Below are 12,356 nucleotides of genomic sequence, written 5' to 3'. Positions count from 1 at the left end.
TTGTAATAGAAGTTATAGGAAACAACCTTCATGCTATAAGGATTTTAAAAATGAGGCATCTTGTTCTAAAGTGCCCAGTTCTATTCAACACCCAACATGCTGTATGTATGATAGCTATACTAATTACAGTATAACATTTTCTTTAATAAGACATTCAGTTGAACATGTGGTTGCTGAAATGATTCTTCTGGAGCATAGTTTACAATATCTAACTGAAATTGATATTAAAATGGGGTTAGATGTTGCCACTTCCCTCTATTTCTATTAATACGGTCTCTTTTTTAAATCTAATTTATGTGTTGACATTTATGTGCTGTGTACCCTAAATATTTGTTGGTTGTCTTTTGAGATTCAATTTTGTACCAACACTTTTGAAGTATCCATACTTTATCTTTTAATTTGCTACAGGATATCAATCAAAGCCATTTATGCCACGGTTTACAGTTTTGCCACAACTAGAAAAGCCAGACCACAACCTTAGTGACATATGATGAGATATTGTTCTTAAAATGTGTAATAACTTAAGATGAGTAGTGTCACAGTTCAGGGCAACTTTCCTTGTGGTCCAGCAAGGGTACACTCTTATAAGGGCTTCTGGGTCCCCAGCCATCACTTAAGCAGGCCTGCTCTGCTTCTACTAAGTTTACAAAGGCTATAAACAGTGTAATTTCCACAATTATAACTTAGCACACAGCTCTTTCTAAGCAAGTACTTTTACTTAAGGTAAAAGCATTACAGAGACAACATATTTAAAACAATAATAGAACCTGCATGTATAAGCTTGCCAGAAATGAATCCATCTTCAACAAGGGCTCCGGCCTGTGAACAGACCTGTAAACCCTAGCAAGGGGTTTTCCTGTAGTCACAAGTTCAAGTTTTGGCTCAGAACAGCCACACCCAGGAATCTGAGAGTCATTCTTTAATTCAGTTAAAGCCTTTTTGATCTTTCTTCATGTAACAGATGATCAGCAGACAAAAGGTCCCCTCCTTCTCACAAATCTTCAAAGGCTGAGTTCTTGCATACCAAGAGGAGTTTATAATTGTATACACCTCCCCCTGTAGTCTTCCTGGGAAACTCACTTAACTTTAAAAAACTCATTTTTGTTTCAAATAGTCCTTTGGAGCTCATAACACTTCCCAGGGTTTTACATTATTCAGGTCTCCTCCTTAGAGATGTTACACACATTTGCATTTTTAATATAATGAACTACTAGATACATTCAATAAAGTTTGTCCAGGATTTTGTAGGAAATTGCCATATCACTAATAGTAATTGCCATGTTTCGTAGAAATAGTTAGCTAATCTGATTGTTTCCATAAAAAAATGATGCATGACACCACCATTGCCACTGCTATTTGCTGAATGAGTTCCAGAATTCTCATCTTAAAGAAATTATCAGGTTCTTAATTTAGCTGTGTTCCAAGAGCCAGCTAGACACAAACGTATTTAGATAGGTTTCAGAGTAGCAGCCGTATTAGTCTGTATTCGCAAAAAAGGAATACTTGTGGCCCTTAGAGACTAACAATTTATTTGAGCATAAGCTTCGTGAGCTACGTCAATAAATAGTATTTAGATAGATAAACTGTTCCTGTGATGAGCTCTTTTAGGCTTCTTAAACTGAGGCACCGTGTGTTTTTTTGTATGCATGCTTTCTAATATGTAGTGTACAGGACATTCACTTTTGGGGAGGAAATTTTTAGACATTTTCTTAATACTTTAATACTGAACTATCATGTTGGCAGCTACAAAGTGGTAAAAGCTGCATATATAAATGTTACAAATATTTAATTTTAATTAAAAATACACTCATGAGATTTTCTCTCTTCAGAGGTACCATTTATGCACATGTATAAACCCATCACCCTCTCTTCCCCCAAAGCCACTATTTTACTGGTCTTGGGAAATTCCTCCTTAAAGATTCATCTCTGCCATGATATATAAAACACTTCCAGCTGAAAAGGGCTACACAACAGGTGAAATAAGAGTTCATCTTATTGTACAATAATTTGCCTACTTTAGTGCTTCCTCATTCCCTCCTCAGCACTGTTTGTTTCATCCACATATTACATTTTATCATAACTTAGATGGTGAGTACTCTTCGGAAGAAACTTGTCTGTACAGCACCTACATTTGGAGGGTTCTAAACCTTACTGTTGCCCTTAGTGCTATTGTAATACAAAATAATAAGATAGATGTATCAGTATGGGTAGAGAGCAATAGAGTCTTTATCGTAGGTTGCCAAGTCAATGCCATTTTAGGTTGTTGCTAACCAAAAGTTGCCATGGGATGGCAGTTTAATGTCGCAATTTGGAGACTTTGGTCTGGTTAGCAGTGGCCAAAACGGCAGACACAGTTTACCAAATTAGATAGGGCAAACTGGACCATGGAAAGTGAACTATCGCCACATGTTTTTAGGTAAAAATTGAAGAAAATAATACGAGTAACCTTGTAACCTCACTGTGAATGCTCCCACCTGTTCTGTGGTTAAATACTGGATTTTAATCTCCAACGTTGTCAAGGGGATACTTCTCATCAGCATGAGATTCACACACAATCAAAATACCATGCTGCCTTCCTCCATCAGCAGTACCAACAGAAAAAAAATACTCTAACATTACTTCACTTACTTTTCTTGAGGCTTTGGACTCGCAAAATATCAGTGGTACAAGTTTGTAATTACCCGGTGTGACAATACTATAATGTACAGTGTTCTACTTTCAGACCAGCACAGAACTTTTTAGAAAATCTTGCTTGTTTTTTCCCCCCCAGAACAACTTTTAATTCTTCTCCTAAGGGGAAAACAGGATGGCATACAGAAGAGTCATTGAAAATCTGAGCTTCCAGTTGCTGCCAATAAGTACTTTTTCTGCTGTAACAGAGCTACTTTGGAACTGTTTCAAAGAACAGACCTTCATCTCTGCTGTTCCCAGGTAAAACACACTTGGATTTTAAAGAACCTCTCATTCTCCTGGTTTCAGAGTAGCAGCCGTGTCCTGTTATAAATAATTGAACATGTTGGATTATTAATGCACTTTTATGTCACAATGCGCTGACATGCATGACATGACATTGGCTATATTTTTGTATAATACATAATGTAAATATAATGAAAATTTGCCTAATCTGGGCAGGTATTCTCATAGCAGCAAAGAGCCTTATCCTGAAGACATCCCAGAAACACACAGCTAGAGTAAAAGATATTATGTACAAATATAAAGATTTAAGAAGCACTGTTAAAAACTAGGTTTTTACTGTGTAGTACTCCCCATACCTAGATAAAACATCTTTTAATATTATGCCTATTATGAGTGAGAACCAAATAGCCCTGATATTCCCAGAACTTCAGACCTCAAAATCCAATAGTACTCATGCTACATGATCCACTCTTCTTTCCACCCTAGATGAGGGTTATTCCATTGAGGTCACCATTATTCTCTGTTTATGTTTTGAGGTTGGTCATCTGGGCCCAGATCCACAAGGGGACTTAGGTGCTGTCTCTGGCCTAATTAATATTTAACAATTTAATTAAATTGGAATGGATTCAACAAAATAGAATGAGAGAGAAACCCACATCAGAATATCACATGGTCCAGTGACTAGGGCACTCAGCTAAGAGGTGGAGTATCCCTATTCAAATCCTTTCTCTTCATCAGGCAGATGCGGGGAAGCAAACCGAGGTCTCCCTGATCCTGGGTGAATACCCAAACCATTGGGCTAAAGATTATAAGGGAGGCCAACTCTTCTCTCCTCCCCCACATCTCCTTTTGTGTGGAGTTAGATGTACTCAGATCAGGCCCTGGGCGGGAAGGTAGTCATCCCTCTGCCTATCTTGTGACCCGTGATGAGACTTATACATGCAATAAGTGTCTGGGCACCTGCCTGAGACAGCAATGCATATGCTCAGTACCAGAAACTTAGATGTCTTGGGAGCTTTCACAGCAAAAGCATAGGCACTGAGAGAGTTTAGCTGCCTACAAGGTTAGTGGCAGCCAAACAGAGGTTTTGTGGATCTCAGTGATTTCTAAAACTGGGCGTCAGCCCCTTTGTGCACCTAGCATCTGAGGAACCAGTACTGGGGACCATGTGAGAGAAAGCTGCTACCAGTTAGCATAACTGAGGCGGATACCTTGGAAGAGGAGGTTTCCCCATTTAAGTTGTAATCATAACATAAATGTATGTAATTCAAACGACTGAATGGAAAGAAATAGCTGTGACTAGATTGAAGTGAAACAAGGTGAATGAGGAAATTTGATGGAGGGTATGGAATGAGACCTGCAGTTGCAAGTCTCTGAGGCAAAGGTATAACTGGAGAGTGTGAAGAAGCATAGAGGGTAGAGAATGTTTCAAAACTATTTGGAGAGAACAAATACAGGCTAATATTTTGAAAAAATGTGAGCTTTACACATGAGGGTTTGGCAACCTGATGAAGTTTGTGGAATAATTAGTGTAATAGGAAACAAGTGTAACGAGAGCTTGGCTCAAAATACTTGCATTGAAGCAAGTAAAAATGTTAATTAGCAATTTACCAATCAGAGCCATTAGTCCTATGAAGGGTGAGGATGAACTCAAGCTGAACACTATGCTAGCCCTGGGAATATACTGTTAATATTTATATCTGTATTATAGCCAGATCTCATAACCACCCAGCAATCTGAGCACTATTGAAAAATCTGGCCAGTTTAAGTTGGTGCCCAAATAGGAACTGAGCTTTTTTGAAGATCTAACCTCAACTGAACACTCTGAAAATCTTGCCATTTCATTTACGTTATGGGACAGGCTTCCAACAGCACAAACTCCTCAGTAGAGAGGTGTTGGTTTTGTTGAAAACCTGTCCCATAATGTCAATCCTGATCATTATTGTTATGGGCTGAAATATAGCCTTTTAAAACCAGAAGTAGACAATTTCTACCAAAATCTTAATGATCACGTACTGTATCATTGCATCCACTTAAAACTCCAGATCCTGACTATCTGTATTAAGAAAGTCTTCTTACTTCTTACTTGTGCACCTGGTTACATAGCTCTTCCTTTATATACCTGCTCTGGCTTCAGGCATCTATGAATCTCACATTTAAATAAAAGAAAAAAAATAAAAATGTACTCGAAATTAAACTCAAAAACATAAACAAACTGGAAGTAATCTAATTAAAACTTTATTAGGATGAAAGTGCAAAAACTAACTTGTTGCATTCTTTCTTGTATTCTTAACTCGCTTAATTTAAAACAAAACAAAAACCAACCCTGCAATTTCGCAGATCATTTGTTTAACAAGAGTTAGTATTTTGCTTTGTTTTTATTTTGTAGGGTTCAAGATCAGTGTTATAAATACAAGAAAATGCTATTCTGAACAGGTTACTTCCCCTTCCCACACCCCCGCACTCAAATATTCAGATGGTTTTTCAGTTCTTGAGCTACATGTAAGTAATAGCCAAAGAATTTGCAAGGTCTTAGAAGCCACGCAAGCGGTGGCATGATAATGTTTAATAGTGCCAAAGAAGTTGTTACATGCTTTTGGATCATATCTGATTTGAAACCATTTCTAAACATTAGCAGCACAGTCTCTGCCTGCAAGTTGCTCTATATTCGTACACTTTGTACCCAAGAAGAGCCTCCCTGAAGTCACTGGGTTCTAGTGTAGGCAGGTGTCTGCTGATTGAAATAGTTTGCATGATTGGGGCTATGGATGATAGTAGCTGAAAATAAAACTCACATTAAAGTACTAAACTCTTAAAAGAAGAAAGAGAATGAAGACATCAGAGTACTTCAAAGACATAACAGAACTTTGAATCAAGTTTTAAATGCTAGGAAAAAAAAATAAAGCTGGCTAAAAATGGCAACTGTTATTTTTTCAGAAAATTTAGATTTTTTTCATGAAAAACAACTTTTTGGTTTTCAGGATTTTTTTTTAAGTGAAAAACCTGAAACTTTTAACAAAAAAGTTTCCCAAGACAAATTTCAGTTGAGAAAAAAGCCATTTTTGATATTAAAAAAAAGTTTGAGAAAAATGTTTTGACCAGGTCTACAAATGAACTTCTGCTTTAGCATGTTGTTCCTTGTAGTCCACATTTTTCTTTTTCAAAATAGAAAATAAGACATTTTTCTTAACAAGTGTTAAGTGTACTGGAGCTCTTGAAATGCATGGTCTGGGATTCAGCTTAAGAGGCGTCTCTTATGACAAGCCATAACAACCTTAGTGTCTTATTCACAGTGAATAGTTTAGGAAAAAAATGTTGCTTTTTTTTTTCAGAATGCACATGAACATACTATTTAGTCATTATGGTCCCAATTCAGAAAGATTCCTTTTTTTAGGAGAGTACTTAAGCACATGCTTAAAGTTGAGTATGTGCTTAAGTGTTGTTCCTGCATCTCAGCCTATCTGAATTGACTCACAGTTCTGCAGCTTATCCCTGAATCCCTTTTCCTCACAGTAATTGCTCCTAAATAATTTGCAGTGTGCCTATGGGTAGCAGCACTGCCTGGAACATCCACAAAGCTAAATCTTGCACCCTGATATACTCTTCCTGCATGTACCCTGCCCATTGGCATAATCCTACACCAAAACTTGCAAGGGCATTTTCAGAAGGCAGTTTTATGGCTGTCTACCTCAGTTTCTGCACTGAGAGAATCCTCCCTGAGACAGGTTTACAGGTTTCTGTGCTAGTCCAGCACTTTTACCATCTTATAGGGGCCAAGATATGATGATCTCATTATTTCTCTATCTGCTGTGCTATGACTTGCATGGTGTACTGCTTCTGGTGTGAATATTGGAGTGTACTAAGCTAAAATTAGCTCTCTACATGCTGTGAGATGTTGGTGGAGCCTGAGAAGCACACCCCAAATGCTCTGCGTACCGCAATAGTGAATACATTTTATAGTTTGAGGAAATATGTGCAGAATTGTTTTTGTGGTATTTTGCCAGCTTTACAAATAACAACTGCCACTAGTTGATTATATTGATTATACATTGTCAACTTGATAGCTAGCTCATTTAAAAAAAAATCAGTTAGTGTCAAGTACTACACCTAACTCTGCTTTCCTCTGTCAACTTGTGTTTTTTTAATAACATTTTCCTTAAAACAAAACAACAACCCCCACCGGGAGGGAGCTGTGGGTGGCTATGCCTGTGGACAGTCAATGTAAACACTGTCTCCCAGCCCACCAGTGGATTACCCTGATGGACTGCATGTGGGCCGCAGGCTGCAGATTGCCCACCACTGGTCTAGATAGATCGAGGTCATTGCAGGAATGGGATCTCAATGGCTGTTTGCTTGGGACATGGTGACACTAATAACACGAGACTAGTTACAGTCATAGCTAGCTGCTGTCCATAGGTAAATTATTCCTAGACCCAAGTGCATTTTGTTTTTGTTTTTAACTTTTTTGGCTTTCTGCTTTCTGCCCTGGCAGATGAATTTTGTTGGCTGATAAAATTACAAGCAAATTTCATCCAAACAGAAATACCATCAGGCACAATCCACATTAACATATTTTTATATTGGTTTGGTTATATTGTGGATGCTCCTCCATTTCTTCTATAGCTGTTATTTTGGCCTTGCAAGGAATCATAAAATATCAGGGTTTGAAGGGACCTCAGGAGGTCATCTAGTCCAACCTCCTGCTCAAAGCAGGGCCAATCCCCAACTAAGTCATCTCAGCCAGGGTTTTGTCAAGCCTGTCCTTAAAAACCTCAAAGGAAGGAGATTCCACCACCTCCCAAGGTAACCCATTCCAATGCTTCACCAACCTCCTAGTGAAAATGTTTTTCTGAATATCCAACCTAAACCTCCCCCACTGCAACTTGAGACCATTACTTCTTGTTCTGTCACCTGAGAACAGTCTAGAGCCATCCTCTTTGGAACCCCTTTCAGGTAGTTGAAAGCAGCTATCAAATCCCCCCTCATTCTTCTCTTCTGCAGACTAAATAATACCAGTTCCTTCAGCGTCTCCTCATAAATTATGTGCTCCAGCTCCCCGCTGGACACTTTCCAATTTTTCCACATCCTTCTTGTAATGTGGGGCCCAAAACTGGACACAGTACTCCAGATGAGGCCTCAACAATGTCAAATAGAGGAGAACGATCACGTCCCTTGATCTGCTGGAAATGCCCCAACTTATACAGCCCAAAATGCCATTAGCCTTCTTGGCAACAAGGGCACACTGTTGATTCATATCCAGCTTCTCATCCACTGTAACCCCTAGGTCCTTTTCTGCAGAACTGCTGCCTAGCCATTCGGTCCCTAGTCTGTGGTGATGCATGGGATTCTTCCATCCTTAGTGCAGGACTCTGCACTTGTCCTTGTTGAACCTCATCAGATTTCTTTTGGCCCAATCCTCTTGTTTCTCTTGGTCCCTCTGTATCGTATCCCTACCCTCCAGCGAATCTACCTCTCCTCCCAGTTTAGTGTCATCTGCAAACTTACTGAGGGTGCAATCCATACCATCCTCCCGATCATTAATGAAGATATTGAACAAAACCGGCCCCAGGACTGACCCTTGGGGCACTGCACTTGATACCGGCTGCCAACTAGACATGGACCCATTGATCACTACCCATTGAGCCCGACGATCTAGCCAGATTTCTATCCACCTTATAGTCCATTCATCCAGCCCATACTTCTTTAACTTGCTGGCAAGAATAGTGTGGGAGACCATATCAAAAGCTTTGCTAAGGTCAAGGAATAACACATCCACTGCTTTCCCCTCATCCACAGAGCCAGTTATTTCGTCATAGAAGGCAATTAGATTAGTCAGGCATGACTTGCCTTTGGTGAATCCATGCTGACTGTTCCTGATCACTTTCCTCTTCTCTAAGTGCTTCAGAAATGATTCTTTGAGGACCTGCTCCACGATTTTTCCAGGGACTGAGGTGAGGCTGACTGGCCTGTAGTTCCCAGGATCCTCCTTCTTCTCTTTTTTAAAGATGGGCACTATATTAGCCTTTTTCCAGTTGTCCGGGAACTCCCCCGATCGCCATGAGTTTTCAAAGATAATGGCCAATGGCTCTGCAATCACATCCGCCAACTCCTTTAGCACTCTTGGGTGCAGTGTATCTGGCCCCATGGACTTGTGTTTGTTCAGCTTTTCTAAATAGTCCCGAACCACTTCTTTCTCTACAGAGGGCTGGTCACCTCCTCCCCATGCTGTGCTGCTCAGTGCAGTAGTCTGGGAGCTGACCTTGTTTTTGAAGACAGAGGCAAAAAAAGCATTGGGTACATTAGCTTTTTCCACATCCTCTGTCACTAGGTTGCCTCCCTCATTCAGTAAGGGGCCCACACTTTCCTTGACTTTCTTCTTGTTGCTAACATACCTGAAGTAACCCTTCTTGTTACTCTTAACATCTCTTGCTAGTTGCACCTCCAGGTCTGATTTGGCCTTCCTGATTTCACTCCTGCATGCCTGAGCAATATTTTTATACTCCTCCCTGGTCATTTGTCCAATCTTCCACTTCTTGTAAGCTTCTTTTTTGTGTTTAAGATCAGCAAGGATTTCACTGTTAAGCCAGGCTGGTTGCCTGCCATATTTACTATTCTTTCTACACTTCAGGATGGTTTGTTCCTTTAACCTCAATAAGGATTCTTTAAAATACAGCCAGCTCTCCTGGACTCCTTTCCCCCTCATGAAACGATTATCTCCTCTCCTGTCCTCATAACAGCTGTGTGATTTCCTATTTTCTTGTTTCTAGCCTAGAGATGGTGCTTTAGAAGTCATTAAATTTCCAATTTTCAAAGCAGCGCAGGGGATTTAGCCCCACATCTTCCATTAATTCCCATTTCTGCAGATCACATGATGAAATACAGTGCATGTAAATTATAAGATATAAAATGGGGAATTTAAAATATAATTACCAGTGAAATGTTTTTGCCAGATAATAGTTGGCATCACTGAAAGCACATTTCCAATTCTCTCTTTAGTAATATTGTTATGGAAACCAAAAGAAACTCATGTTTTCATCTTCTTTTAAGATTACTTTTGCAGTCATGAAGTTTGGGTTCAACGGTATTTACTTATGTGGTAGGGAAGAATAATTTACTCCACTCTCAAAACAGCTGGGTAAAAGTCTATGGCCTATGTTATGGTGGAGGTCAGACTAGATGATTATGATGGTCACTTATGGCCTACAAATCATGTAGTAATTCTGTAGATAGGTAACAGAATCAATGCAAAATAACATAATCACCATGTTTTCTGTTTTGTGCAATTCCTCCTCTTTTAATTAATTCTTATAACTAATGAGTTAGAAAGATACTTTTTATAGATAATATGGCAAAGCCCTGACTTTTTTGCCCAGTCCTGCCTTTGCACATGCCAAGCACAGAGTAGCCTCACAATGTATATTTGACAAGCATCCTCCAACTACTCCTTCCAAAAAAAGTTTTAAGTTTATCCGTTCCATGAAATATTCCAGCTATGACACTCACACACCACGTTGTTTATTCTGTTTTCTATTTCACTCCCTCATGCTTTTGTCTGTATAGTCTCTGGGTCATGGTCTTTGACTCCCCCGCTCCTCCATTTTGGGCACAACTAACCATTGCATAATGTGTTGTACAGCATGGTGCATTATACATCCTCTCTACATATTCCCTCTTTACAGTGTTCATCAGGATAATTCTGACATAATGGTGTTCTACTTAGGCTCCTGTCCTTTCACAGTCTACTATAAACTCCTTCTTTATGGTATATATTAATGTGCAACAATCACCTTCCATCTTCCTTGCCAAAAAATACAACAAAAATTGCAAATGGAAAGCTTTGTCTCTTGGGGAAGTGTGGACTTGAATTTAAGTGTAAGAGAAGCATTCCAAGATTTTAATGTCTCCTAAAAATAGCGTCCAGAAATGTCATTTTACTGAGCTGTTGTTTTAGACCAAAAGGCAAACTTTTTATTTTAAAAGAAAGCTAACAATCTGGGCACTTGTGATTATAAATAACGTTTCATGTTCTGCTGGCCCTAAAACCTGAATAAACAGGGACTTTTAAATTTCCAGGGCTGTGACTGAGTATGAATTGCCTGCAGGACTGAAAATGGAATAGTATTGACCCCCTGCATCTTTTTTTCTATTTATAAAGACAAAAATTAAACACACACAGAGCAAGGTATTGTAGAGCCTTTGTCTTGTAATTATAATCTCATTCTTTAGACCTCACATAAAATATTGCAATTTCCTAACTTGTTAAGAAGTAGGAGATAAATTGATTTGTACAGAACTTTTGGGGGGAGCATTTTCAGAAGTTTTAAATGTTTTCTTTTATATAGGCTGCAGAACCTAAGCAAAAGTGTTGGGAGGAGGAAAGTACATGATTGGCTAAATACTAGAGCAGTGATACTCAGACTGAGGCTCATGAGTCACAAGTGGTTCTTTAATGTGTCTCCTGTGGTTCTTTTCAGTACATGATATTAAAACATGGTGTGATTTAATTATTAACCAATCAGGATGCTTTTACCATGATAAAATAATATATTTGGTCAGTCATTTTGCTGTGAGAATAATATATATAAACTAAATATTTCCCCATCAGACTGTTTAAAGAAGACTGGTAAATGAAACAATGAATTCACACGACTGTAACTCTCTTGGGTAATGTTGATTGCAATTTGGCTTCTGAACCACTGAGACCTGACTTGTGTACACTTACATTTTATAGTGCTCTAACTTGCTGGCTCAGGGGTGTGAAAAATCACCCCACTGAGCGCAGCAAGTCTGAGCGCTTTAAAGCGCTAGTGTGCACAGGCTCCGAGCACTGAGAGCTGGGCTCCCAGTGCTTTGAGCTAATCACCTCATGGAGGTGGATTACCAGGAGCACTGGGAGAGCTCTCTCCCAGCATTTGCATGCGACCACACTCGCACTTCAAAGCGCTGCTGCAGGAGCGCTCCCGCGGCAGTGCTTTGAAGTTTCTAGTGTAGCCATGCCCTTAGTATCACTGCACTAGAGCTAAGATGATCAAGCAAATTGGCTCATTCTGTGCATTTACTTTAATATTGCCCAATCCACTTTATGCTCTGTTGAAAGCCAGAGAAATATGCACCTGCCTATTTATGGGGCCCAGTCCTCCTCCTAACTTCAATGGCACTATGATTTCAGTTCCTTCTTCATTTCTATTTTGTTTTTATCCATCAATTTTCCTAAAGCCACCTTTCAACCTTATATCTTACAGTTATCTTATACCTCCTGGGGTATAAGTAGCTGAAAGGAAATGGTACCTCACTGTTTTCCCTGTATTGTGTACAGGGTCCCTTGCCTGCTGAAGGGGCAGCTGCCATTTTGTGTTTCAATTCAATTGCAGAGTGTTACAGAGTGAGGTACTCTGTACATATTCTCTCCTATCTCATGGTGACTTTGAGTAAGATCCTCA

General features: G+C 39.3%; 1 long non-coding RNA gene across 7 annotated transcripts in view; it reads left to right on the top strand.

The window, feature by feature from the left end:
• Positions 1-12,356, top strand: part of LOC119851497 — a 233,409-nt gene that overhangs the window by 65,844 nt on the left and 155,209 nt on the right. For 6 of the 7 annotated variants that reach the window (XR_005291268.2, XR_005291264.2, XR_006278849.1 and 3 more), the window contains exon 3: positions 2,771-2,931. This is a non-coding gene — a long non-coding RNA (uncharacterized LOC119851497). Of the gene's footprint in view, positions 1-2,770; positions 2,932-5,305; positions 5,614-12,356 lie in introns of those variants that run through there. The other variant, XR_006278852.1, reaches the window with a different exon arrangement.

Source organism: Dermochelys coriacea, chromosome 2 (assembly GCF_009764565.3).
Source record: "Dermochelys coriacea isolate rDerCor1 chromosome 2, rDerCor1.pri.v4, whole genome shotgun sequence".
NCBI lineage: Eukaryota > Metazoa > Chordata > Testudines > Dermochelyidae > Dermochelys > Dermochelys coriacea.
The sequence above is the reverse complement of the archived record's forward strand: the minus strand, read 5'-3'. Positions and strand labels throughout refer to the sequence as shown.